The sequence below is a fragment of the Lathamus discolor genome, chromosome 17 (assembly GCF_037157495.1).
Source record: "Lathamus discolor isolate bLatDis1 chromosome 17, bLatDis1.hap1, whole genome shotgun sequence".
Taxonomy (NCBI): domain Eukaryota; kingdom Metazoa; phylum Chordata; class Aves; order Psittaciformes; family Psittacidae; genus Lathamus; species Lathamus discolor.
In genome coordinates this window covers 6,115,927-6,143,026 of record NC_088900.1, presented here as the reverse complement: position 1 = coordinate 6,143,026, position 27,100 = coordinate 6,115,927, and the positions used below count along the sequence as shown (strand labels likewise).

Below are 27,100 nucleotides of genomic sequence, written 5' to 3'. Positions count from 1 at the left end.
ATCCCGATCTTTTCAAAGGGCACCAGGGATGATTTTTGAGTGTGTCACCCCTAAATAAATCCTGCTAGTGATTTTCACTTTGCGAGGTATTTGGTCTTTCTCTTGTGTGTAGGTGTTAAACAGCCTGCACATCATTCTCAAGAAATGTCCTGCAGAAATTTGAGATGCTGTTCCACTGACTTGCTATTTTTGCAGGCTGGAGAAACAAAATACATGTTTTTCTCCTGCAGGCTAATCCTTGTTGTTCCAAGATCCATGGAGCTCATGACAAGGAGATATTACCCTTCATCCTCTAAACCTAGGAAGAGAGATACTAGTGATGAGGTTTCTGAACTGTCTGACAACGCCTGGGAAGATTTAGGGAAGTTTTATTATGACAGGACACAGGGAACCCTTCTTCTGGGCTGGGAACTCAGAGCTGAGAGCACAGAACAAGGTGGATCAGTGGACTGAGAGTCAGTATGGGCAGTCTGAGAAAGCCCTCTGAAAATTTCCCATGTCTTATTTTAATAACACACAAAAAGTTATAATTTCTGTCATTTGAATTTCAAATCCAACAGAAAGATCTACCTGATGCTTCTATTTTAAAATGCAATCCTTTCTTCTCTTTTCTTTTCAACTCCTTTGCAGAACCAAACATCATGTTTCATCTCCAAGCACTGAGATTAAAAAAAGCCAAAACAATTAGTGGGGAGCTGATGAAGGTGACAGGGTCATAATTAGTGCTGTTCCTCTACAGCATGTGTTTATCACGCTAACAGAATAAGTCGCTCACAGGGTTAGAGTCATGAGCTGCTGGAGCACACATGCCTTTTGCAGCTATAACACTGATGGGTTGCTTCTGCAGGGAGCAGAAGCACAAATAAAATATTTTAAAGGTTGGAGATCTTGTTACATCAGTAAGCAAATGCAAATGGCTTTGGTGGCTTTGTTGTACCTGACACTGTGTATCCCCACAATTATCTGTCTGGCATTTTGAGGGTGGTCCATGCTAGGACAAGAGCAGTCCTGGTGCTAATTCAATTCAGACAGTGATATTTCAAAAGAAAATGGATTTGTGTTATAGCACCACAGACGCTGTTTTAAACAGCAGCATCTGGCCCCTTCATGATGAGCACAGAGGGCAGGAGATGCTGGAGGCAAATCCTTTGGTAGCCCTTGGCCAGCACCCCAAAATAGCCTGTTTGTGTACGGAAGTTAGACAAACTTGATCAGATACTTAAGACCTGGGGTGAGAACAGACAAAACCCAGCTTCAAGTGCTGTGCACAGCTGTTGCATCACTTATGCTCTGGGCACAATGCATACATTTATTTCTACTGCAGGACAGCAGAGCAGCCTCCTGCCTTTTCCCCCAGCACTGTTCTATGGTCAGCATTAACCACTGCCTGAGACAGACTGGAGACTGCTCCCCTTGATTCCTGGCTTGCAGTCCTGAAGATTTGCGTGGTGCTATTTTCTGTCCTGAAGGATCTGCAACCCCGAGGGGAGAAGAAACTTGCTTCCCAAAAAATGCAGCTGCTGAAACTGCTCAGCTGGTTTTTGAACTTTCACCAAAGGGCCAGAAAACAGGTCCTGGGAGAGCTGCCCATGGAAATCCATAGAATTAGATTCTTAGTGTGCTTTCAAGAACTCTTTGTAAACACCTTCTTTCCACTCTACCCACTCAAGCCCCAGTAAAGTGTGGTGCAGGTTCTGAGTGCTGGCAGCATTTTGCAAAGTCTTAAGCTGCTTAGAACTGATTTGTCTTCCTGTATTAACAGCTGAAAATGAGCAGCAATTACCTGGGGAGAACTTCTCTGTGAAAATCCCTTGCTAATTAGGTTTTGCTAAGTGATAAATTCCCTCCTATTATATTCCACCACAAACGTCCCCCCGCCCCGGAATTGAAAAGGCAATTGGAGAGAAAGAAACAGTGGGCACCTATTATTTGAGTAGATGCAAACACATGTCCAGGACTAGCAAGAGGGAAACAGGAACGGCCAAAGCTGTAGTATGAATGTGACATAGTACGTCCAGATGAGCAATATTTCTTACTCTGAAAATCAGTTCAAACGGTGGCTGCTTTAGAAATAGCAACCTCTCTGCTTTAGGATATATCAGCCCTCCACCAGCATGGCAAGGAAAAGCTTTCCTTGGTTAAATAGTCCTGCAATTGCAGAGAGTTTTGCACTTTCCTCTGAAACGACTGGACCTGTAGGAAGACATCCATCCCTGTGGATACATTCACGTGTAAGATTGTGTTGTGAAATCTGACAACACAAGTACCTTTCTAATTAAGCTCATTGACAGCTGCTACAGGTATTCATTCATGTAGCCCTTTATGTGCATTGCTTAATGTCATTGAGATTTCTTTTTATAACATATGGGCAAATTTTAATGCAAGGGACACCTGGGACATCGAAATAGGGCATCTCATCTCCCAGCAAATCATGGCAGCACTAAAGCAATTTTCATTCATTTATGATACTTATCCAGCTGTTACCATAGCATCTCAATGCCTCACAGCCTTGTCTGTCATCTGCACAGCATTTGTTTACAGCAGGAACAAAGGATCATTGTTGTTACTTCATCAGCGCAGAACCAAGGTAGGGAGGGACTAAGTGACTGGGCAGAGAACAAAGGAAAAACTCTGTCAGAGCAGTGCACCAACCCTACTTCACTTAAGTCGTGGCTTAATGCAGGCTCCTTCTTCCACAGCAATTCATGAAGGCAGCATTGCTAGCCCCTTATTAAGCCCAAAAGCAGCTGAAGCAATAAAGGCTAGGACTGCTATTTCAGAAGCAGACTCTGATACCTGATGGTGCCTAGGGCCTACTTGAACCTGCATCTAACAGTGCTGAGCACTTGCAACTCATATTCGCCTGCCTAGGGTCACTTGGGGAAGAGAAACAGGTCTCTTGCCTCCCACTGTACACAGTACTGTTCCATTCATAGGACAGCAAAACTGACTGGTGCCCCATTGCAGCTTCAGCAGGGAAGCTACAGGAGCTTCAGTCCTTGCTTTCTATAACTTTCCAGCTCCTTTTCCATGAGCTCAAATCAGGCAGGGCAATATTCACCCTGCTCATTTGCTTACCTTTCTGTTCCTCTTTTCTGACTTCAAAAGTGACCGTTAATGTCAATATGGAAAAAAACTACCTGAGCATTTGGGGATGCAGAGGAGAGACTGTCTTGTGCTAAAGAAAAGCTGGAATCAGACCATTCTGTAGTTGAGATGCAGGACACATACAGCAGTGAGTCATACGTGGAAGGATACTCTAGGTACACAGTGCCACAGTATTTCAGATCTGCTTGAATCAGCTCAGAGCTCCTGTTCTCATATCAGAGGCACCAACTTCTTCATAACAAATGACAATACAAAAGAGCTCTCTACCATGGACATCTCTATCACATTATGTAGCTGGAAACTGGCAGATCTCGTCTGTAAACAGTTGAGTAAGGGGAGATTTTTCAGTGATTAGCAGAAAATGCCTTTTTGTGGTACCCAGCAGTAGGCCTAAGAACATCATGCAGCAGGTAAATATCCTGAACCTTCACTACCAGCCCATGAGCTTCAACTTGAAGACAGCCCAAACCCCTAGAGAGAGTCCAAAGGAAAAGCACTTCTTCCTGGCACCCATTCACCATTGCCAGTCATTAACAACAACGCTGAGTTGGCTGCAACAAAATTGTCTAGCCTGGAAAGACGTATCAAAAGCAGCAAAGAGTAGCACGCTCTTTCACACTGGATTTCTGGAGGCCTGCCTAACATTTTCAGCCAGGTTAATATTTGTCCAGTCAGTACTGACTGTTCACACAGCTTTTGCAGCCAGCTTCTAAAGATGGAATTTTCTTGCTTGTTGGTTCAACAAAAAGCAGCCTCTTATCATATTTAGCTCCTGATTTAATCTAAATTACATGTGAGATGCACTCTGCAGAAAGTCTCAGTGCAATTAGCAGTTAAATCCCTATTTTTTAATAACATAAGTATTCCGACTGCAGCAGTGATACATTCTGCAGACTCAATGGTTAAACCCGAAATGAACGTAAAATAAAGGGGAAAAATGTGCAGATAATCCCCAAGCACTTATTTGCCTATTAAAACTGATTTACTAACTCATGAAACAATCTTTGCCAGTAATGGAGAGGAATTAGTAAATGGAGATGGTTAGAACATTCTTGAGATGATTTTTCTTTCCCAAATATTCTGGGTTTTGCAGTTTAACTGTGCCTTTCATCAAAACTTAAGGGAGAGAATAAAAGCAAAGCCTGCTCTCTGGGATTTTTGGCCTCAAATGCAGGAGACCCAAAGTCAACTCCCATCTATTGGCCAAAATCCTGCAAGCTCCAGCCTAACTAATCTGGCATGCACCACTGACCTTTACTGGATTTTATTTCACAGGAATGAGAGGCTCCTAAGGGATGGAAGCTTGGGCTCATCACAGCAGGTGAGCTCTCTGTAAACAGAGGTGAGTCTCTTACTGAACTTTGCAGAGATTCCCAGCAGAGAGACAAATACACATGCTGGGGATGAGCAGCCAAACCCTGTAACCCCTTCATGTATGCCCTGATAAAAACAAGGGCTGCAGCTTCAACCCTGGTGTGCCTTTCAAACACAAAGACTGATTATAGTGAGAAGACTTTCTTAGCCTCCCTTCCCAGGAACAGTTAAACCCAGAAGAAGGGAGATACATGATCACCCTGCTCTGAGGTTCCCCATAGGCCCAGCAGCAAACTTAGTTCTCTTCCGTGCTGCCTTAAATGGTAAAACAGCATCAGGAAGGCTGCAAGAGAAACCTTTCGGTTCAGCCTCCAAAGAAGCTGACTGGTAAAACCACATGTCCATTATTTTCACAGAGCTTTGGAAAGCAACGCCAAGTGAGGGGATATATAGAATGAGTGGCCTCATAACCAGAACCAAAATACAGGCTAAGCTGTATTTGGGATGGGGTTTTTCTTCCCCATCCTTCGAATACAGATACACAGTGCACAGTAGGTAGCTTTTATCTCCTCGATAATGGAACACGCTAGGTGGAAAAAAGGCACAGGTTTCTTATCCTCTGCCCTGAACTTCCCTCACTCAAGAGCATCTCTAGCTCCAGAGTACAGGTATTTCACATAACACAGGCTACAATAACACAACAAAATGCTCCATGTGTAAGAGCTATCCAAATTGTAAGGCAAAACAGTAACAATAGGAATGTGGGCTCAGCACTTTTCTGCTTGTGACAATTTAAAGGCATAATTTCTGTGACAGTTTTTCCCTTAATTAGAAACATAATTAAAAATTACACTGGGAAAAAAGGTTTGGTTTTGTTTTTTTTCCCCTGTTTTCCCATTTAAGGCAACAAAATCCTTTGAAGATCAGTTAAAAGCAAGATCGCATGAGAATAACTACAGTAGTAAATCCTTTAGAAACAGATCTAGCTGAATTAATGCCATCCTGAACAATTTAAGTAAATTCCTCTTTCAAGGCTGGTACAGATCCAAGTTCTAATCTCTTGAGAAATCATCCTAGGACTTGTCTCAGATGCTTGTGATTCTGTCTATTCAAAAGGAAGCTAGGGAAGCATGCAAATTAATATCAAGCAGGGAGCAATGCATTTAGTGATATATGAGAAACGCATAAGCTACTCTGTCACATGGAAGGAATGAGTTAGTCTAACCAAAGGGCAAAGCAGGCCATCTTTGACAATGCTACTGAAGTAGAAAGTAAATGGTGACAATGAAAGTTACTTAATTCTCATGTCACCCTTGAAGTGTATCAGATTACTTTGCCCACTCCAAGTTGGGTGGCAAAACAGTGGATAGACATTAACGCTGTTTCAAGGTCTACCATGGCTTTGCTTCCTGGTTTTTTATTTTCCTTTCCTGGTGTTCAAGGAAAATGTAATCTGGCTCTCCACAAAACGGAGTTTTGGCTTGCGTTAGCAATCTCAGCACCCCTCAACCAACTTCAAACACACATTACAGACAGAAAGGATACTCAAATAGAGCTTATTTCTCTACGTTTTATGGAAGTATGACTCTGCATAAAGAAGAGCGCCCCAAACTTGCATCCCAGTAGAGAAAAGGTACTTCATTAACTCAGTGGTATTACTGGACATCAGTGCATCCCTCCAGAGAGATCAATGCAAAACTCTCAGTCACAGGGAAGCCCTCTGTCAGAGCACAAACCTTATCAGACCATCAAGAATCCAACCCTGAAGCATAAAAGCGCAGGGAATGAGACAATTTCTGCTGTTCATTGCTCATCTTATCTTGTAGTATCAGGACACCAAACCTGGTAGGCCAGGCTGGTGTCAATGGTACATACAGGGACATTCTGAGAAAAAATACAAGCAGGGCACCTGAAGTTGTACTCAAACCAATTAAAATCATCTGCAGTGCAGACAAAAAGGCATAGTCTGAGAATCCAAGTTTTTATACATGACTTCTCTCCGTCCTCCATAAAATCATAAAGATGAAATATCCCTGAATGAGTAACAAGAATTACAGTTCAGATAGAGATACCTAGGAAGTTTTTGATGATTGCTGCTCTATATGCAATGGCCTTACCAGCAAACATTTGAATCTAGAATGGAAAACTCAGACTCCAAGCAAATAAGAACACATGAACACTCACACTTTCATGGAAACAACTCAATTTATGTGATGACAGGCAGAGGGATTCAGAATGCTTAGCTAATTACAAGGTGATGGTAATTATTGGTATAAAACCAATGTTAAAGGCAGATGAAAAGTGCTGGTGTCATTTTTTAGGCACAGAGTAACAAGACTCAGAAATGTCAAGTCAAAATTTAATTTTGAAATGCAATTCCAAGCCTTTATATGTATGGGTTTTTTTAATCTAATGACAAGCTAGAATCCTACACTTAGGAAAATAGCTTTCTTTGATAAATTGTATCAGGATTTTAGTATCTTGTTTCTTCTCCACAAGAGTACAATCAGACTACCACTCTAACACAAGCCCTCTGTTTTAAAGGAGGCATTTCTGAATTCCTTGATGTAAAATAAACAACTTTATATTACAACACTCCTGTTCGCAATCCAAACAAAACCAAACCACCACAGTCCATGGTCACAATCACATCTACCTAGAAGAGGAATACCAGAAGAGAAAATGAAACACAAAGGACATGTCTACATCTGAGAGAACAGTGTTCTGGAACAGTGGAGGCTGTATTATTTCATCATGTCTACGTGCTCCAGGGACAGTACTTCATTCTCTATTTTACAAAGGGCTCCATGAGAAGCATTCCAAGAGCTGCTCTGTACCTGCAGTAGGAAAAGCTACATACTCACTGAGGACTTGTGAACTGCAGGTACGCAATTTTGCTTTGATATAAGCCCCTACATCTATTCCCCACTGACAACTTCTGAAGTGAAAGGAAGAGGTTCCTCTCCCCCAGTTTATAAATCGTCATTCTGGTTTATTTACAAGATGAAGATGCCTTTTTCAAAGTGTAACATGTAGTTCATCAAAATCAATGCTCACTTACGCTCTGTATAAACCACAAACTAAACCGTTTTTTCTGCACAGATTTCCTCTGCTGTCTTGTGAATGAGAGCAACGTAGCACAGAGGCAAACTCTCCCACACAGGAAATACAATGTACAAGCTTTTACTCTCTTTACAAACTTCCATATGGTGATTGTATACCAAAACCAATGGAACACTAAGCAAAACATGTTGCAAGCAATACTTCTGAAATTTGGTGCTCTATCTTACTATTCAGTACAGGAAGGAAAGCATCCCCAAGTGGCAGAGATCATGACAAGGCAGACTGCCTGAAGCCATGCTGAAGAAGCAGACGAAAAGGCCCATCCAAAAGCAGCACTTTTCAGTATGTACAGGGGTTTGTGGCTGTGACCTTGAGGTGATGAACAGAGTGATCTGATTTTATTATTTCGGCTTTCAAAGCTCTGCAGACAAGAAGTTCGCCAGCATTTTCTCCCCTTTCACTTCCAGGCCAACTTTACAGCTACAAAAATTATTACGCAACTTTGAAACCAGTGCTCCCAGCCCTCAGGACAAATGCCTATGGAGTGCTTTGTTGGAGAAGCTCTATAAACCTGCACAGAGAGTAGCTATCAGCCCACTTTTTCCTACCCAACACACAGCCCCAAGACCCAAAACTCAGATAAAACTGATGCACCCCTGACTACATGGAAAAAAGAATGTTCATTGATAGATTTCAGAAAGTAGAAGAGCAGGCAACCAAGCTGCCAGCTCTTACTATAATAAATCTCATAGTATGAAGTTACAAAATCAAGTCACAAAAATTTATGCATAAGTACTTCCACAACTCATAAAGCAAAATGTTACAAAAAGAAGTTTCCAGTGGATGTGAAACACAACAGATAACCTTAACCCAGAATATCAGATGCCAATCTGCAAGAACTGGAAACAGAACTGCTTTCAAGAAGAGACACAGATTACATACATAAAACCCAAGAAATTATATTCTCTGACACTGTAATGTCAGGGTGTTTCCTTTCTCTTACCCAGCATAATAAAAATCTTAGGAAAACATACCTACAGTCTTAGTCACTTAGCACAGAGGTTTCTGGTACAGGCCATAGATGGCTTCAAGAACCCCTTCCCAATTTCATCTACACACCACTTACATTGCACTACAACGCTGCTCCAAACAGCTCACCTTCGGACCTACTCACAACTGCAGCTACTCACCCTGAGCTAGCGTGATGACAGCTACAACTTAATCCAAACGCAAATGAATTAATCCTACAGTAATACTGCATTCCTGCTGTGGTAGCCTTAATAGGTAGCTGAACACCACACAGTGCTCCTTGCTCACTCCCCCCCAATAGGAGAGAACTGAAAAGGTAAAAGCAACAAAACTCATGAGTTGAGAAAAAGACAACTACATAGGTAAGGCAAAAGTTGGGTACAAAAGCAAAGCAAACCATAGAATTCATTCACTAATTGCCATTGCAGACAGGTGTTCAGCCATTACGTGTAAAGGCTACTTGAGAAGGCAAAATGCCTCTAGTCTGAATGCACCCACTTCTTCCTTCTTCTCTCAGCTGTAAATGACATCATATAGTACTGAATATAGGTTTAGGCAGCTAGTCTCTGCTGTCCAGCTTTCCTCTTCCCAAACTTCATGTGCACCACCATCAGACTCGCTTGCTGGATGCACAAGAGTCTGTGCAAGTAAGAAAACAGAAAAAAAACCAGAAAAGACTGAAACTGAATAAGCCCTTGTCCTGGGTTCAGCAGTAACAGTCATTTTCTCCTTCTTAGTAGCTGGTGCAGTGCTTTGACTTTCAGCCTGGGAACAGCGCTGATAACACCTAAGTTTTCAGTTGTTGCCAACTAATGTTTAGTCAGACCAAGGACTTTCCAAGCCTCATGCTCTGCCAGGGAGGAGGGGAAGCTGTGAGGAAGCAGAGACAGGACACCTGACACCTTAGCTAGAGGTATTCCATACCACAGCACATCATGCCCAGGATGTAGAACTGGGGGCAGTTACCCACAAGGCCTAGGTAACTGCTCAGTCAGGCGGGGTATCGCTCAACAGCTGGTGAGCAGTTGTATTCTCTTACCTTGTTATTTCCCTTCTCATTGTTATTCTTGGTGGTAGCAGGAGTGATTTGTGTTATACCTTAGTTACTGGACTGCTCTTATCTCAACCCATGGGACTTAAATTCTTTTAATTCTCCTCCCCATACCTCCGGGAGTGGGGGAGAGAGAAGGGGAGTGATGAAAGAGTGACTGCGTAGTTCAGATTTCAAGCTGGGCTTAAACCACGACAGCCCTGCTCAGAAATAATGAAAATATGCCCAAATTATAAACAATGTATTCAGAGCACAAATAAAAACACAAGCCCATATTAAGCCAACCGTATCCTGGGCTGCATCAAAAGGAGCGTGATCAGCAGGCCGAAGGAGGTGATCCTGCCCCTCTACTCTACTGAGACCTCACCTGGAGCATTGCATGCAGTTCTGGTGTCCTCAACATAAAAAGGACATGGAACTCTTGGAACAAGTCCAGAGAAGGGCCACGAGGATGATCAGGGGACTGAAGCACCTCCCGTATGAAGACAGGCTGAGAAAGTTGGGGCTGTTCAACCTGGAGAAGAGAAGGCTGCGTGGGGACCTCATAGCAGCCTTCCAGTACCTGAAAGGGGCCTATAGGGATGCCTTCCAGTACCTGAAGGGGGCCTATAGGGATGCTGGGGAGGGACTCTTCGTCAGGGACTGTAGCGACAAGAGGTAATGGGTTAAAACTTAAACAGGGGAAGTTTAGATAGGGTATAAGGAAGAAATTCTTCCCTGGTAGGGTGGTGAGGCACTGGAATCGGATGCCCAGGGAGGTTGTGAGTGCTCCATCCCTGGCAGTGTTTAAAGCCAGGTTGGACGAAGCCTTGGATGTGATGGTTTAGTGTGAGGTGTCCCTGCCCATGGCAGGGGGGTTGGAACTGGATGATATTGAGGTCCTTTCCAACCCTAACTATTCTATGACACTATGATTATGAACTTGACCATAGACAAAAAGAGGTAAGCAAGCAACAAGCTACTCCTGGAAACTACCAATTGGCCCTTAGAAATTTGCCTTGAAACCAAAACATGCAGTAGAAACACATGCCTTAACTACCAAGATGCTGATGGCAGATAAAAGTAGAAATTGTCATAGAGAAGAACACAACACAGAAAACTGTATTAAAGTAGACACAATTAAAGGACACAAAACCAAAGTAGTTTATTGAGTAAAGAACATATTACAAATGACAAAACAAAAAGAGAATACTAAAAAAGACAGCAGAAAAAGACATCCCAAGAGCTTAATTTAAATTTCAAGTGCTGTAAGGAAAAAAATAATGGTTAGGCCTGAAAAGCACCAACTCTTCTCCCTGAAGGAAACACTGACCCTTAAGCCTGAAGGGCAATACCCAAGGAACAACCCACCGCGAAAAAGACAGGTATTTTCCTAAATCACCTTATCTCAACGGAGAGATGCGCCGTAGACTTCTGGCCGCCGGTGCTAGAGCCGGGCTCGCAGGCAGGCACCCTGGGCAAATCGGCTGGGCATGCAAAGCAACGGCCAAAGAGGCTGCACACCCCTGCTCACAGGGGGCCCGAGCCATGGCCTGCACTGTAAAGCGCCCAGGACTCACGGCCGAGCCCTGACTTACAGGGTGGCCGTGGTCCCCAAGGCCCTCGGAGGCTCCCTCTCTCCGACTGAGGGGCACCTTGACCCACACCCCACTAGCGGGGCGGTCACCCCACACAGGCTGCCAGCTGAGGGAGCACAAAGGCTCCCAGACCTGGAACCTGATTACAGGCAGGTCGACACCCAGGGAGCCAGAGAGCTCGGCCTTCCCCCCGCACCAACAGGAACGAGACTCAACAGCCAGGTACTGGAGCTTCACTGCCAAAGGCCGGGGGACCGGCAGATACAGGCCGGAGCATCTCAAAGACCAGGGCCGAGGATTCCCAACAAGCCCCAGGGAGCCCAAAGCTCTGACCTGCACCCGAGTTACGGGCGGGCCTCCTGGCTGCACCACTCCACCAACATCATCACCATCACGTACTTCTTCAGGAGCCCAGCGGGCAACCTCGACCCCAACCAGGGGGAGGTCAGCCCAGCCACCGGTGGGCCTGCGCCCTCCAGCACAGCACTTCCTCAACCTGCACCCTCTAAAGGGAGAGGGAGGGCTCGTTCCTGTGGGCTGGCTAAAACAGCCTCCCAAGCCCTGCTTAAAGCGAGCTGGGGCTGATCCAGGGAAGAGAGGGCTCCATGGATTGCGACTGCGCGTGGAAGCCGGAGAGCTTCAACACGCCAAGGGGCAAATGCTGCGACACGCCCTGACAACAGGGGGTCACGCTGGCAGGTCACCAGCAGGACAGGCAGCTGTGCAGGCAGAGACCCAGGTCCTGACTACAGGCAGGTCGCATTGCCTGCACCACGACTAAGTGGCTTGGCGCCGTCCCTGGAAAGAAGGGGCGAGCCCAGACCGTCCCTCCGCTCGTGGGGCCAGAGGGGGCCCCCCTGTTACTGCACAGAGCCCTGCTCTCCCTCCTGGGAGGTTTAAGCTAAACTGCAGCAATTTTAACAGGGGCCTAAAGGACAAGCTCACTCACTCATTCACCCACATTGACAAGGACAGACAAACACAAAACAGAACGTCCCAAAAAGGAGACGGTCTCTGTGCAGCCACTGTCTGGGGAGTCACCCTACTCACGAGCAAGAGAGGAGAGCTTCAGACCATGCCCGGGGATGCGTGGAAGCCCGAGAGCTTCAACACGCCAAGGGGCAAATGCTGCGACACGCCCTGACAACAGGGGGTCACGCTGGGTAGGCCACCAGCAGGGAGAAAGCTGCTGGGGCAGAGGACTTGGGCAGGGAAATGGCCCTCCCCTGCTTACAGGGTGGCCTGGGGGTCCAAGAGAGCTCCATTTCCCCCTCGGGTGCGGAGACGTTGGCTCTCACCCTCCTTACAGGGTTGCCACGCTCTCCGGGCAGCCAAAGGAGCAAGACGGCCAAAGGCCAAAACCAACAGTAGCAAAGACCTGACCCTGGTTACAGGGAGGTCGCCCAGCATAAAAAGTTCCTCAGGGCACCCTAAGGGTGCCCATCATGCTCTTATGTGACCTCGCCCCGTGCTCACAGGGGGGTCCCTTTGCCCAGGGTGCCTTTCTCGTGCCCCCTCTTCTGCCCAGCGCCGCTCCTCTCCTCGCCGTTCCACACGCCGCCTCTCTTCTCTTCTCTGCCAGCTTCTGCCAAGGAAGGAAAATGTCATTAGGCCTGGGAAGAGCTAAATCTTCTCCCTGAAGGAAACGTGGATCTCTAGACCTGGACAGAGGTCTTCAGATCACCACCAGCCCACCCGCGTAGCCTCCTCCACACCCTCCCCTAATTTCAGCTTGTCTCACCGGAGAGATGCGCCGCAGACTTCTGGCCGCCGGTGCTAGAGCCGGGCTCGCAGGCAGGCACCCTGGGCAAATCGGCTGGGCATGCAAAGCAACGGCCAAAGAGGCTGCACACCCCTGCTCACAGGGGGCCCGAGCCATGGCCTGCACTGTAAAGCGCCCAGGACTCACGGCCGAGCCCTGACTTACAGGGTGGCCGTGGTCCCCAAGGCCCTCGGAGGCTCCCTCTCTCCGACTGAGGGGCACCTTGACCCACACCCCACTAGCGGGGCGGTCACCCCACACAGGCTGCCAGCTGAGGGAGCACAAAGGCTCCCAGACCTGGAACCTGATTACAGGCAGGTCGACACCCAGGGAGCCAGAGAGCTCGGCCTTCCCCCCGCACCAACAGGAACGAGACTCAACAGCCAGGTACTGGAGCTTCACTGCCAAAGGCCGGGGGACCGGCAGATACAGGCCGGAGCATCTCAAAGACCAGGGCCGAGGATTCCCAACAAGCCCCAGGGAGCCCAAAGCTCTGACCTGCACCCGAGTTACGGGCGGGCCTCCTGGCTGCACCACTCCACCAACATCATCACCATCACGTACTTCTTCAGGAGCCCAGCGGGCAACCTCGACCCCAACCAGGGGGAGGTCAGCCCAGCCACCGGTGGGCCTGCGCCCTCCAGCACAGCACTTCCTCAACCTGCACCCTCTAAAGGGAGAGGGAGGGCTCGTTCCTGTGGGCTGGCTAAAACAGCCTCCCAAGCCCTGCTTAAAGCGAGCTGGGGCTGATCCAGGGAAGAGAGGGCTCCATGGATTGCGACTGCGCGTGGAAGCCGGAGAGCTTCAACACGCCAAGGGGCAAATGCTGCGACACGCCCTGACAACAGGGGGTCACGCTGGCAGGTCACCAGCAGGACAGGCAGCCGTGCAGGCAGAGACCCAGGTCCTGACTACAGGCAGGTCGCATTGCCTGCACCACGACTAAGTGGCTTGGCGCCGTCCCTGGAAAGAAGGGGCGAGCCCAGACCGTCCCTCCGCTCGTGGGGCCAGAGGGGGCCCCCCTGTTACTGCACAGAGCCCTGCTCTCCCTCCTGGGAGGTTTAAGCTAAACTGCAGCAATTTTAACAGGGGCCTAAAGGACAAGCTCACTCACTCATTCACCCACACTGACAAGGACAGACAAACACAAAACAGAACGTCCCAAAAAGGAGACGGTCTCTGTGCAGCCACTGTCTGGGGAGTCACCCTACTCACGAGCAAGAGAGGAGAGCCTCAGACCATGCCCGGGGATGCGTGGAAGCCCGAGAGCTTCAACACGCCAAGGGGCAAATGCTGCGACACGCCCTGACAACAGGGGGTCACGCTGGGTAGGCCACCAGCAGGGAGAAAGCTGCTGGGGCAGAGGACTTGGGCAGGGAAATGGCCCTCCCCTGCTTACAGGGTGGCCTGGGGGTCCAAGAGAGCTCCATTTCCCCCTCGGGTGCGGAGACGTTGGCTCTCACCCTCCTTACAGGGTTGCCACGCTCTCCGGGCAGCCAAAGGAGCAAGACGGCCAAAGGCCAAAACCAACAGTAGCAAAGACCTGACCCTGGTTACAGGGAGGTCGCCCAGCATAAAAAGTTCCTCAGGGCACCCTAAGGGTGCCCATCATGCTCTTATGTGACCTCGCCCCGTGCTCACAGGGGGGTCCCTTTGCCCAGGGTGCCTTTCTCGTGCCCCCTCTTCTGCCCAGCGCCGCTCCTCTCCTCGCCGTTCCACACGCCGCCTCTCTTCTCTTCTCTGCCAGCTTCTGCCAAGGAAGGAAAATGTCATTAGGCCTGGGAAGAGCTAAATCTTCTCCCTGAAGGAAACGTGGATCTCTAGACCTGGACAGAGGTCTTCAGATCACCACCAGCCCACCCGCGTAGCCTCCTCCACACCCTCCCCTAATTTCAGCTTGTCTCACCGGAGAGATGCGCCGCAGACTTCTGGCCGCCGGTGCTAGAGCCGGGCTCGCAGGCAGGCACCCTGGGCAAATCGGCTGGGCATGCAAAGCAACGGCCAAAGAGGCTGCACACCCCTGCTCACAGGGGGCCCGAGCCATGGCCTGCACTGTAAAGCGCCCAGGACTCACGGCCGAGCCCTGACTTACAGGGTGGCCGTGGTCCCCAAGGCCCTCGGAGGCTCCCTCTCTCCGACTGAGGGGCACCTTGACCCACACCCCACTAGCGGGGCGGTCACCCCACACAGGCTGCCAGCTGAGGGAGCACAAAGGCTCCCAGACCTGGAACCTGATTACAGGCAGGTCGACACCCAGGGAGCCAGAGAGCTCGGCCTTCCCCCCGCACCAACAGGAACGAGACTCAACAGCCAGGTACTGGAGCTTCACTGCCAAAGGCCGGGGGACCGGCAGATACAGGCCGGAGCATCTCAAAGACCAGGGCCGAGGATTCCCAACAAGCCCCAGGGAGCCCAAAGCTCTGACCTGCACCCGAGTTACGGGCGGGCCTCCTGGCTGCACCACTCCACCAACATCATCACCATCACGTACTTCTTCAGGAGCCCAGCGGGCAACCTCGACCCCAACCAGGGGGAGGTCAGCCCAGCCACCGGTGGGCCTGCGCCCTCCAGCACAGCACTTCCTCAACCTGCACCCTCTAAAGGGAGAGGGAGGGCTCGTTCCTGTGGGCTGGCTAAAACAGCCTCCCAAGCCCTGCTTAAAGCGAGCTGGGGCTGATCCAGGGAAGAGAGGGCTCCATGGATTGCGACTGCGCGTGGAAGCCGGAGAGCTTCAACACGCCAAGGGGCAAATGCTGCGACACGCCCTGACAACAGGGGGTCACGCTGGCAGGTCACCAGCAGGACAGGCAGCTGTGCAGGCAGAGACCCAGGTCCTGACTACAGGCAGGTCGCATTGCCTGCACCACGACTAAGTGGCTTGGCGCCGTCCCTGGAAAGAAGGGGCGAGCCCAGACCGTCCCTCCGCTCGTGGGGCCAGAGGGGGCCCCCCTGTTACTGCACAGAGCCCTGCTCTCCCTCCTGGGAGGTTTAAGCTAAACTGCAGCAATTTTAACAGGGGCCTAAAGGACAAGCTCACTCACTCATTCACCCACATTGACAAGGACAGACAAACACAAAACAGAACGTCCCAAAAAGGAGACGGTCTCTGTGCAGCCACTGTCTGGGGAGTCACCCTACTCACGAGCAAGAGAGGAGAGCTTCAGACCATGCCCGGGGATGCGTGGAAGCCCGAGAGCTTCAACACGCCAAGGGGCAAATGCTGCGACACGCCCTGACAACAGGGGGTCACGCTGGGTAGGCCACCAGCAGGGAGAAAGCTGCTGGGGCAGAGGACTTGGGCAGGGAAATGGCCCTCCCCTGCTTACAGGGTGGCCTGGGGGTCCAAGAGAGCTCCATTTCCCCCTCGGGTGCGGAGACGTTGGCTCTCACCCTCCTTACAGGGTTGCCACGCTCTCCGGGCAGCCAAAGGAGCAAGACGGCCAAAGGCCAAAACCAACAGTAGCAAAGACCTGACCCTGGTTACAGGGAGGTCGCCCAGCATAAAAAGTTCCTCAGGGCACCCTAAGGGTGCCCATCATGCTCTTATGTGACCTCGCCCCGTGCTCACAGGGGGGTCCCTTTGCCCAGGGTGCCTTTCTCGTGCCCCCTCTTCTGCCCAGCGCCGCTCCTCTCCTCGCCGTTCCACACGCCGCCTCTCTTCTCTTCTCTGCCAGCTTCTGCCAAGGAAGGAAAATGTCATTAGGCCTGGGAAGAGCTAAATCTTCTCCCTGAAGGAAACGTGGATCTCTAGACCTGGACAGAGGTCTTCAGATCACCACCAGCCCACCCGCGTAGCCTCCTCCACACCCTCCCCTAATTTCAGCTTGTCTCACCGGAGAGATGCGCCGCAGACTTCTGGCCGCCGGTGCTAGAGCCGGGCTCGCAGGCAGGCACCCTGGGCAAATCGGCTGGGCATGCAAAGCAACGGCCAAAGAGGCTGCACACCCCTGCTCACAGGGGGCCCGAGCCATGGCCTGCACTGTAAAGCGCCCAGGACTCACGGCCGAGCCCTGACTTACAGGGTGGCCGTGGTCCCCAAGGCCCTCGGAGGCTCCCTCTCTCCGACTGAGGGGCACCTTGACCCACACCCCACTAGCGGGGCGGTCACCCCACACAGGCTGCCAGCTGAGGGAGCACAAAGGCTCCCAGACCTGGAACCTGATTACAGGCAGGTCGACACCCAGGGAGCCAGAGAGCTCGGCCTTCCCCCCGCACCAACAGGAACGAGACTCAACAGCCAGGTACTGGAGCTTCACTGCCAAAGGCCGGGGGACCGGCAGATACAGGCCGGAGCATCTCAAAGACCAGGGCCGAGGATTCCCAACAAGCCCCAGGGAGCCCAAAGCTCTGACCTGCACCCGAGTTACGGGCGGGCCTCCTGGCTGCACCACTCCACCAACATCATCACCATCACGTACTTCTTCAGGAGCCCAGCGGGCAACCTCGACCCCAACCAGGGGGAGGTCAGCCCAGCCACCGGTGGGCCTGCGCCCTCCAGCACAGCACTTCCTCAACCTGCACCCTCTAAAGGGAGAGGGAGGGCTCGTTCCTGTGGGCTGGCTAAAACAGCCTCCCAAGCCCTGCTTAAAGCGAGCTGGGGCTGATCCAGGGAAGAGAGGGCTCCATGGATTGCGACTGCGCGTGGAAGCCGGAGAGCTTCAACACGCCAAGGGGCAAATGCTGCGACACGCCCTGACAACAGGGGGTCACGCTGGCAGGTCACCAGCAGGACAGGCAGCCGTGCAGGCAGAGACCCAGGTCCTGACTACAGGCAGGTCGCATTGCCTGCACCACGACTAAGTGGCTTGGCGCCGTCCCTGGAAAGAAGGGGCGAGCCCAGACCGTCCCTCCGCTCGTGGGGCCAGAGGGGGCCCCCCTGTTACTGCACAGAGCCCTGCTCTCCCTCCTGGGAGGTTTAAGCTAAACTGCAGCAATTTTAACAGGGGCCTAAAGGACAAGCTCACTCACTCATTCACCCACACTGACAAGGACAGACAAACACAAAACAGAACGTCCCAAAAAGGAGACGGTCTCTGTGCAGCCACTGTCTGGGGAGTCACCCTACTCACGAGCAAGAGAGGAGAGCCTCAGACCATGCCCGGGGATGCGTGGAAGCCCGAGAGCTTCAACACGCCAAGGGGCAAATGCTGCGACACGCCCTGACAACAGGGGGTCACACTGGGTAGGCCACCAGAAGGGAGAAAGCTGCTGGGGCAGAGGACTTGGGCAGGGAAATGGCCCTCCCCTGCTTACAGGGTGGCCTGGGGGTCCAAGAGAGCTCCATTTCCCCCTCGGGTGCGGAGACGTTGGCTCTCACCCTCCTTACAGGGTTGCCACGCTCTCCGGGCAGCCAAAGGAGCAAGACGGCCAAAGGCCAAAACCAACAGTAGCAAAGACCTGACCCTGGTTACAGGGAGGTCGCCCAGCATAAAAAGTTCCTCAGGGCACCCTAAGGGTGCCCATCATGCTCTTATGTGACCTCGCCCCGTGCTCACAGGGGGGTCCCTTTGCCCAGGGTGCCTTTCTCGTGCCCCCTCTTCTGCCCAGCGCCGCTCCTCTCCTCGCCGTTCCACACGCCGCCTCTCTTCTCTTCTCTGCCAGCTTCTGCCAAGGAAGGAAAATGTCATTAGGCCTGGGAAGAGCTAAATCTTCTCCCTGAAGGAAACGTGGATCTCTAGACCTGGACAGAGGTCTTCAGATCACCACCAGCCCACCCGCGTAGCCTCCTCCACACCCTCCCCTAATTTCAGCTTGTCTCACCGGAGAGATGCGCCGCAGACTTCTGGCCGCCGGTGCTAGAGCCGGGCTCGCAGGCAGGCACCCTGGGCAAATCGGCTGGGCATGCAAAGCAACGGCCAAAGAGGCTGCACACCCCTGCTCACAGGGGGCCCGAGCCATGGCCTGCACTGTAAAGCGCCCAGGACTCACGGCCGAGCCCTGACTTACAGGGTGGCCGTGGTCCCCAAGGCCCTCGGAGGCTCCCTCTCTCCGACTGAGGGGCACCTTGACCCACACCCCACTAGCGGGGTGGTCACCCCACACAGGCTGCCAGCTGAGGGAGCACAAAGGCTCCCAGACCTGGAACCTGATTACAGGCAGGTCGACACCCAGGGAGCCAGAGAGCTCGGCCTTCCCCCCGCACCAACAGGAATGAGACTCAACAGCCAGGTACTGGAGCTTCACTGCCAAAGGCCGGGGGACCGGCAGATACAGGCCGGAGCATCTCAAAGACCAGGGCCGAGGATTCCCAACAAGCCCCAGGGAGCCCAAAGCTCTGACCTGCACCCGAGTTACGGGCGGGCCTCCTGGCTGCACCACTCCACCAACATCATCACCATCACGTACTTCTTCAGGAGCCCAGCGGGCAACCTCGACCCCAACCAGGGGGAGGTCAGCCCAGCCACCGGTGGGCCTGCGCCCTCCAGCACAGCACTTCCTCAACCTGCACCCTCTAAAGGGAGAGGGAGGGCTCGTTCCTGTGGGCTGGCTAAAACAGCCTCCCAAGCCCTGCTTAAAGCGAGCTGGGGCTGATCCAGGGAAGAGAGGGCTCCATGGATTGCGACTGCGCGTGGAAGCCGGAGAGCTTCAACACGCCAAGGGGCAAATGCTGCGACACGCCCTGACAACAGGGGGTCACGCTGGCAGGTCACCAGCAGGACAGGCAGCCGTGCAGGCAGAGACCCAGGTCCTGACTACAGGCAGGTCGCATTGCCTGCACCACGACTAAGTGGCTTGGCGCCGTCCCTGGAAAGAAGGGGCGAGCCCAGACCGTCCCTCCGCTCGTGGGGCCAGAGGGGGCCCCCCTGTTACTGCACAGAGCCCTGCTCTCCCTCCTGGGAGGTTTAAGCTAAACTGCAGCAATTTTAACAGGGGCCTAAAGGACAAGCTCACTCACTCATTCACCCACATTGACAAGGACAGACAAACACAAAACAGAACGTCCCAAAAAGGAGACGGTCTCTGTGCAGCCACTGTCTGGGGAGTCACCCTACTCACGAGCAAGAGAGGAGAGCCTCAGACCATGCCCGGGGATGCGTGGAAGCCCGAGAGCTTCAACACGCCAAGGGGCAAATGCTGCGACACGCCCTGACAACAGGGGGTCACGCTGGGTAGGCCACCAGCAGGGAGAAAGCTGCTGGGGCAGAGGACTTGGGCAGGGAAATGGCCCTCCCCTGCTTACAGGGTGGCCTGGGGGTCCAAGAGAGCTCCATTTCCCCCTCGGGTGCGGAGACGTTGGCTCTCACCCTCCTTACAGGGTTGCCACGCTCTCCGGGCAGCCAAAGGAGCAAGACGGCCAAAGGCCAAAACCAACAGTAGCAAAGACCTGACCCTGGTTACAGGGAGGTCGCCCAGCATAAAAAGTTCCTCAGGGCACCCTAAGGGTGCCCATCATGCTCTTATGTGACCTCGCCCCGTGCTCACAGGGGGGTCCCTTTGCCCAGGGTGCCTTTCTCGTGCCCCCTCTTCTGCCCAGCGCCGCTCCTCTCCTCGCCGTTCCACACGCCGCCTCTCTTCTCTTCTCTGCCAGCTTCTGCCAAGGAAGGAAAATGTCATTAGGCCTGGGAAGAGCCAATTCTTCTCCCTGAAGGAAACGTGGATCCCTAGACCTGGACAGAGGTCCTCAGATCACCACCAGCCCACCCGCATAAGCACTGCAACACCCTCCCCTCATTTCAGCTTGTCTCAGTGGAGAGATGCGCCGCAGACTTCTGGCCGCCGGTGCTAGAGCCGGGCTCGCAGGCAGGCACCCTGGGCAAATCGGCTGGGCATGCAAAGCAACGGCCAAAGAGGCTGCACACCCCTGCTCACAGGGGGCCCGAGCCATGGCCTGCACTGTAAAGCGCCCAGGACTCACGGCCGAGCCCTGACTTACAGGGTGGCCCTGGTCCCCAAGGCCCTCGGAGGCTCCCTCTCTCCGACTGAGGGGCACCTTGACCCACACCCCACTAGCGGGGCGGTCACCCCACACAGGCTGCCAGCTGAGGGAGCACAAAGGCTCCCAGACCTGGAACCTGATTACAGGCAGGTCGACACCCAGGGAGCCAGAGAGCTTGGCCTTCCCCCCGCACCAACAGGAACGAGACGCAGCAACCAGATAGTGGAGCTTCACGGCCAAAGGCCGGGGGACCGGCAGATACAGGTCGGAGCATCTCAAAGACCAGGGCCGAGGATTCCCAACAAGCCCCAGGGAGCCCAAAGCTCTGACCTGCACCCGAGTTACGGGCGGGCCTCCTGGCTGCACCACACCACCAACATCATCACCATCACCATCATCATCATCACGTACTTCTTCAGGAGCCCAGCGGGCAGCCTCGACCCCAACCAGGGGGAGGTCAGCCCAGCCACCGGTGGGCCTGCGCCCTCCAGCACAGCACTTCCTCAACCTGCACCCTCTAAAGGGAGAGGGAGGGCTCGTTCCTGTGGGCTGGCTAAAACAGCCTCCCAAGCCCTGCTTAAAGCGAGCTGGGGCTGCTCCAGGGAAGAGAGGGCTCCATGGATTGCGACTGTGCGTGGAAGCTGGAGAGCTTCAACACGCCAAGGGGCAAATGCTGCGACACGCCCTGACAACAGGGGGTCACGCTGGGTAGGCCACCAGCAGGGAGAAAGCTGCTGGGGCAGAGGACTTGGGCAGGGAAATGGCCCTCCCCTGCTTACAGGGTGGCCTGGGGGTCCAAGAGAGCTCCATTTCCCCCTCGGGTGCGGAGACGTTGGCTCTCACCCTCCTTACAGGGTTGCCACGCTCTCCGGGCAGCCAAAGGAGCAAGACGGCCAAAGGCCAAAACCAACAGTAGCCAAGACCTGACCCTGGTTAAAGGGAGGTCGCCCAGCACAAGAAGCTCCTCAGGGCACCTTAAAGGTGCCCATCATGCTCTTATGTGACCTCGCCCCGTGCTCACAGGGGGGTCCCTTTGCCCAGGGTGCCTTTCTCGTGCCCCCTCTTCTGCCCAGCGCCGCTCCTCTCCTCGCCGTTCCACACGCCGCCTCTCTTCTCTTCTCTGCTAGCTTCTGCCAAGGAAGGAAAATGTCATTAGGCCTGGGAAGAGCCAAATCTTCTCCCTGAAGGAAACGTGGATCTCTAGACCTGGACAGAGGTCTTCAGATCACCACCAGCCCACCCGCGTAGCCTCCTCCACACCCTCCCCTCATTTCAGCTTGTCTCAGTGGAGAGATGCGCCGCAGACTTCTGGCCGCCGGTGCTAGAGCCGGGCTCGCAGGCAGGCACCCTGGGCAAATCGGCTGGGCATGCAAAGCAACGGCCAAAGAGGCTGCACACCCCTGCTCACAGGGGGCCCGAGCCATGGCCTGCACTGTAAAGCGCCCAGGACTCACGGCCGAGCCCTGACTTACAGGGTGGCCGTGGTCCCCAAGGCCCTCGGAGGCTCCCTCTCTCCGACTGAGGGGCACCTTGACCCACACCCCACTAGCGGGGTGGTCACCCCACACAGGCTGCCAGCTGAGGGAGCACAAAGGCTCCCAGACCTGGAACCTGATTACAGGCAGGTCGACACCCAGGGAGCCAGAGAGCTCGGCCTTCCCCCCGCACCAACAGGAACGAGACTCAACAGCCAGGTACTGGAGCTTCACTGCCAAAGGCCGGGGGACCGGCAGATACAGGCCGGAGCATCTCAAAGACCAGGGCCGAGGATTCCCAACAAGCCCCAGGGAGCCCAAAGCTCTGACCTGCACCCGAGTTACGGGCGGGCCTCCTGGCTGCACCACTCCACCAACATCATCACCATCACGTACTTCTTCAGGAGCCCAGCGGGCAACCTCGACCCCAACCAGGGGGAGGTCAGCCCAGCCACCGGTGGGCCTGCGCCCTCCAGCACAGCACTTCCTCAACCTGCACCCTCTAAAGGGAGAGGGAGGGCTCGTTCCTGTGGGCTGGCTAAAACAGCCTCCCAAGCCCTGCTTAAAGCGAGCTGGGGCTGCTCCAGGGAAGAGAGGGCTCCATGGATTGCGACTGCGCGTGGAAGCCGGAGAGCTTCAACACGCCAAGGGGCAAATGCTGCGACACGCCCTGACAACAGGGGGTCACGCTGGCAGGTCACCAGCAGGACAGGCAGCCGTGCAGGCAGAGACCCAGGTCCTGACTACAGGCAGGTCGCATTGCCTGCACCACGACTAAGTGGCTTGGCGCCGTCCCTGGAAAGAAGGGGCGAGCCCAGACCGTCCCTCCGCTCGTGGGGCCAGAGGGGGCCCCCCTGTTACTGCACAGAGCCCTGCTCTCCCTCCTGGGAGGTTTAAGCTAAACTGCAGCAATTTTAACAGGGGCCTAAAGGACAAGCTCACTCACTCATTCACCCACATTGACAAGGACAGACAAACACAAAACAGAACGTCCCAAAAAGGAGACGGTCTCTGTGCAGCCACTGTCTGGGGAGTCACCCTACTCACGAGCAAGAGAGGAGAGCCTCAGACCATGCCCGGGGATGCGTGGAAGCCCGAGAGCTTCAACACGCCAAGGGGCAAATGCTGCGACACGCCCTGACAACAGGGGGTCACGCTGGGTAGGCCACCAGCAGGGAGAAAGCTGCTGGGGCAGAGGACATGGGCAGGGAAATGGCCCTCCCCTGCTTACAGGGTGGCCTGGGGGTCCAAGAGAGCTCCATTTCCCCCTCGGGTGCGGAGACGTTGGCTCTCACCCTCCTTACAGGGTTGCCACGCTCTCCGGGCAGCCAAAGGAGCAAGACGGCCAAAGGCCAAAACCAACAGTAGCAAAGACCTGACCCTGGTTACAGGGAGGTCGCCCAGCATAAAAAGTTCCTCAGGGCACCCTAAGGGTGCCCATCATGCTCTTATGTGACCTTGCCCCATGCTCACAGGGGGGTCCCTTTGCCCAGGGTGCCTTTCTCGTGCCCCCTCTTCTGCCCGGCACCACTCCTCTCCTCGCCATTCCACACGCCGCCTCTCTTCTGTTCTCTGCCAGCTTCTGCCAAGGAAGGAAAATGTCATTAGGCCTGGGAAGAGCCAATTCTTCTCCCTGAAGGAAACATAGATCCCTAACCCTTAAGAGAGATCCTTAAGGGACCACCAACCCACCTGCCCGCCCAGCCTCTGCAATACCCTTCCGTAATTAAAGCCTGCCTCAGCAGAGACATGCACCACAGACTTCTGGCCAGTGCTAGAGCCAGGCTCTCAGGCAGGCACCCTGGGCAAATCGGCTGGGCATTCAAAGCAATGGCCAAAGAGGCTGCACACCCCTGTTCACAGGGGGGCTCAAGCCGTGACCAGCCAAAGGGGCAACATCGCCAAAGTCCAAAACCAATACTAGGAAAGACCTGACCTGTGGTTACAGTGATGCCACCCAGCACATAAAGTTCCTCAGGGCACCGCAAAGGTGCCCATCATGCTTTTATGTGACCTTTTCCTGTGCTCATAAGTGTTCCCTTTGCCTATTTTGCCTTTCTTATTCCCCCTCTTGAGAGCAACCCTGCTTCTCTTTTTGCTACTCTTCTTGTTCACACTCTGCCTTTAATTTCAGTCTTCTTATGTTTTGGAAAGACTACACCGAGTGGCCTGAGATTAATACATTTAAAGAGCTACTCTGAGGTACAGAATATTATTTGGAGTAGTAATCTTAGATCTGTACACAAACGAGACATTTTTGCATTGTAGTTTTTTACCTTCCCCTGCAGATTTGTCTCCCAACTTTTTTCCTCTCTCTGCCATCACCTTTCCAAATTTTTCCTATCTCAGCTCTCTTTTCCACCATCTTGCCCTCCTCAGGCCAGCATCCCTTCCACCCCCCCCCCCCACTTCAGTTATGCATGAGAATTTCTTTCTCATTCCCACTTGGAGAGTGGAGGAAAAAGCCCTTTGTACATCAACCATAAGTTTGGAAGGGCTTCTGTTTTCCACCACAGCCTTCCCTTCACGATTCAGTCGCTACCAGCAGGTGCCCAGACGTCCGCTCCTCTCCGCTCCCCTCAGCGCACTGAGGTAAACGCTCCCGCCCCTCTCCTTTATAACCCAACCCCCCCCACCTCGGCTTCCCGCGCACCGCTCTTATAGGCTGGCTTCCCCAGCCCGCGAAAAACTTAGCCAATGGCAGAGTTTCTCCTCCTCTCCCGCCTTCCGAGTGGAAAGGGGCTCATGGCGGTTCAGTGCCGGCTGAGGGCGCTGTTGTGGGCAGGGACATGTCACGCTTTGGCTTTACCTGTTTGTGGGTGTTTTCTCTTCCTAATAGGAATCACAAACCTCACAGTTGGGGTTTATCTCTCTGTGTGTTTATTACCCTCTTAACAGCGTTTGAAATCACACCTGAGGGGGTTCCTTCAATCCACCTACGTCTGAGGGAGCAAATGGACAGCCATTTTGTGCAACCTTTCATGGTGGCTGGTTAGTTTGTGAGTACCAAACAAAACAGCATTCCACATGTTCACTGTAATCAAGGGGGTTTATCTTCCACCAGTTCACTCCCAAAGTTTAACCAAAAGCCTTTCTTGCACACTTGATGGGGCCCCAAGAAGTTTCTGACCAACTCAGTTATAAAATTTTAGAATCAACCAGATTGGAAAAGACCTTTTAAATGAAGTGAACCATTACCCCAGCACTGCCAAGTCCACACTAAACCATATCACTGAGGGCCTCATCTACACAGTTTTTGAACACTTCCAGGGAGGGTGATTCCACCTCTTTCCTGGGAAGCCTGCTCCAATGCCTGATTACCCTCTCTGTTAATTATTTTTTCCCTAATATCCAGTCTAAACCTCCCCTGCCACAGTTTGAGGCTGTTACTTCTGAACCTATTGCTTGTTACTAGGGAGAAGAGATTAACTACTTTTAGGCAGGTGTAGAGGGTGATAAGGTCTCCCCTGAGCCTTCTCCAGACTACACAAGGAATAAAACAAAACAGGTGAGTGTTGATCAGCAGGTGTCTAAATTAAAGTTGGTTTGGTTCTTTTTTAATCTGAAAGGAATGTACTAAAATGCACTTCATTTTACTAAAGTATTATAAAATAGCATTTTAAAATTTGCTTATTTTAAGAAATGCAAATAAGTTCACAGCAGCAATTAGGTGAAATGTGGTAAGCTTCTATGGTTGTAAGTAGAAACAGTCCCAGATCAAAGTGCCTGAGTCATGCAGCCTGACACAGGTGCTGTTATTGCAGTAACCCAATACTTTCTAGCACTGCTTTTCTCTCCCTGCAACTGATTGTAACGTGTGGCTTGTGCTGGCAAAGGAGAGGGTCTAGGAGCTCTTTAGAATGTGTGGAAGGATTTTTGTAGCTGGTGATGTTTAGAGCTCAAATGCCAAGCCTGCTCTAAACTCAATACCTGTGTTGTTTCTGGGACTGCAGGGAGTTAGGCAAAGTAGGCAAAGTAACCCATGCTAAAACACAGCCACATGTGTGTTCTGCCCACAAATTTCGTTATTTCTGCAGTTTCTTCTACCAGCTTTTGACAAAGATATTGTTCTGGTTTCCTTCTCAGCCCTACCTGGTGTTGGTATGCAGAGTCCACAGCAATTGCATCCTCAGAGATTAGATTTCCAGTTTTGTCTCATCTCCACAAATCCTGCCTCTTACAGCGTCTGTTCAGCCACAGAGGCCTCTGAATGGGCCTTTAGCAAGCTGACAGTAATGCAGGCAGAACTCTATTAATGTAAATTACATTGAATTAGTAAAGACAGTAAACTTTTGCTGCAGGCAAATAGATACTGAAATTGGATGCAACACGAGCTACAGAAACTAAGGGATCCTACCACACTTGGTAGGGCCATCTGCTGATAGCATGCCCTGCTCTAAAGACTTTGATGCCTTGATTATGTAAATAGGAGAGATTATTCCATCCTCAAGACTCCAGCAAGATAATTAGCAAACAATAAATCACCACAACTCAAGGAACTGCAAATGAATTTTGAGCTTTATCACCAAAACTGCAATTGTATCGCTGTTATTAACTGAGCAGGATAGAGGCCGTCAGGCACCAGAGATACTTCCCTACTGGCTGTAATTTAGATCAGAACTGTTTGGCATTACTTAGCCTGCTGGGAAGCTGCAAAGAAAGGGGGTTAGTTTTCAGTAATTTCACTCGGCTTCTCTACAAGTACGATTTCCACTTGCCTGGTATTCTGGCTTCTGGCTGATTCAGACACTCAAAAGGCCTGATGCAAGTATGTGAAAGCACATAGCAAATTTTCTACTGATATTAGTAAATTTGAGACCAAGTCTTAAGCCCCCCTTTTGCTCA

At 52.3% G+C, this 27,100-nt stretch overlaps 1 long non-coding RNA gene across 1 annotated transcript; it reads right to left on the bottom strand.

Annotated features, from left to right (window-relative positions):
* Positions 1–12,596: 12,596 nt before the first annotated feature.
* Positions 12,597–24,823, bottom strand: LOC136023044 (uncharacterized). Its single transcript, XR_010616449.1, has 8 exons — positions 24,731–24,823; positions 23,729–23,837; positions 21,802–21,910; positions 20,327–20,435; positions 18,400–18,508; positions 16,473–16,581; positions 14,546–14,654; positions 12,597–12,727 (listed from the first exon to the last, which is right to left on the bottom strand). It is a non-coding gene; the product is annotated as an uncharacterized LOC136023044 (long non-coding RNA).
* Positions 24,824–27,100: the final 2,277 nt, after the last annotated feature.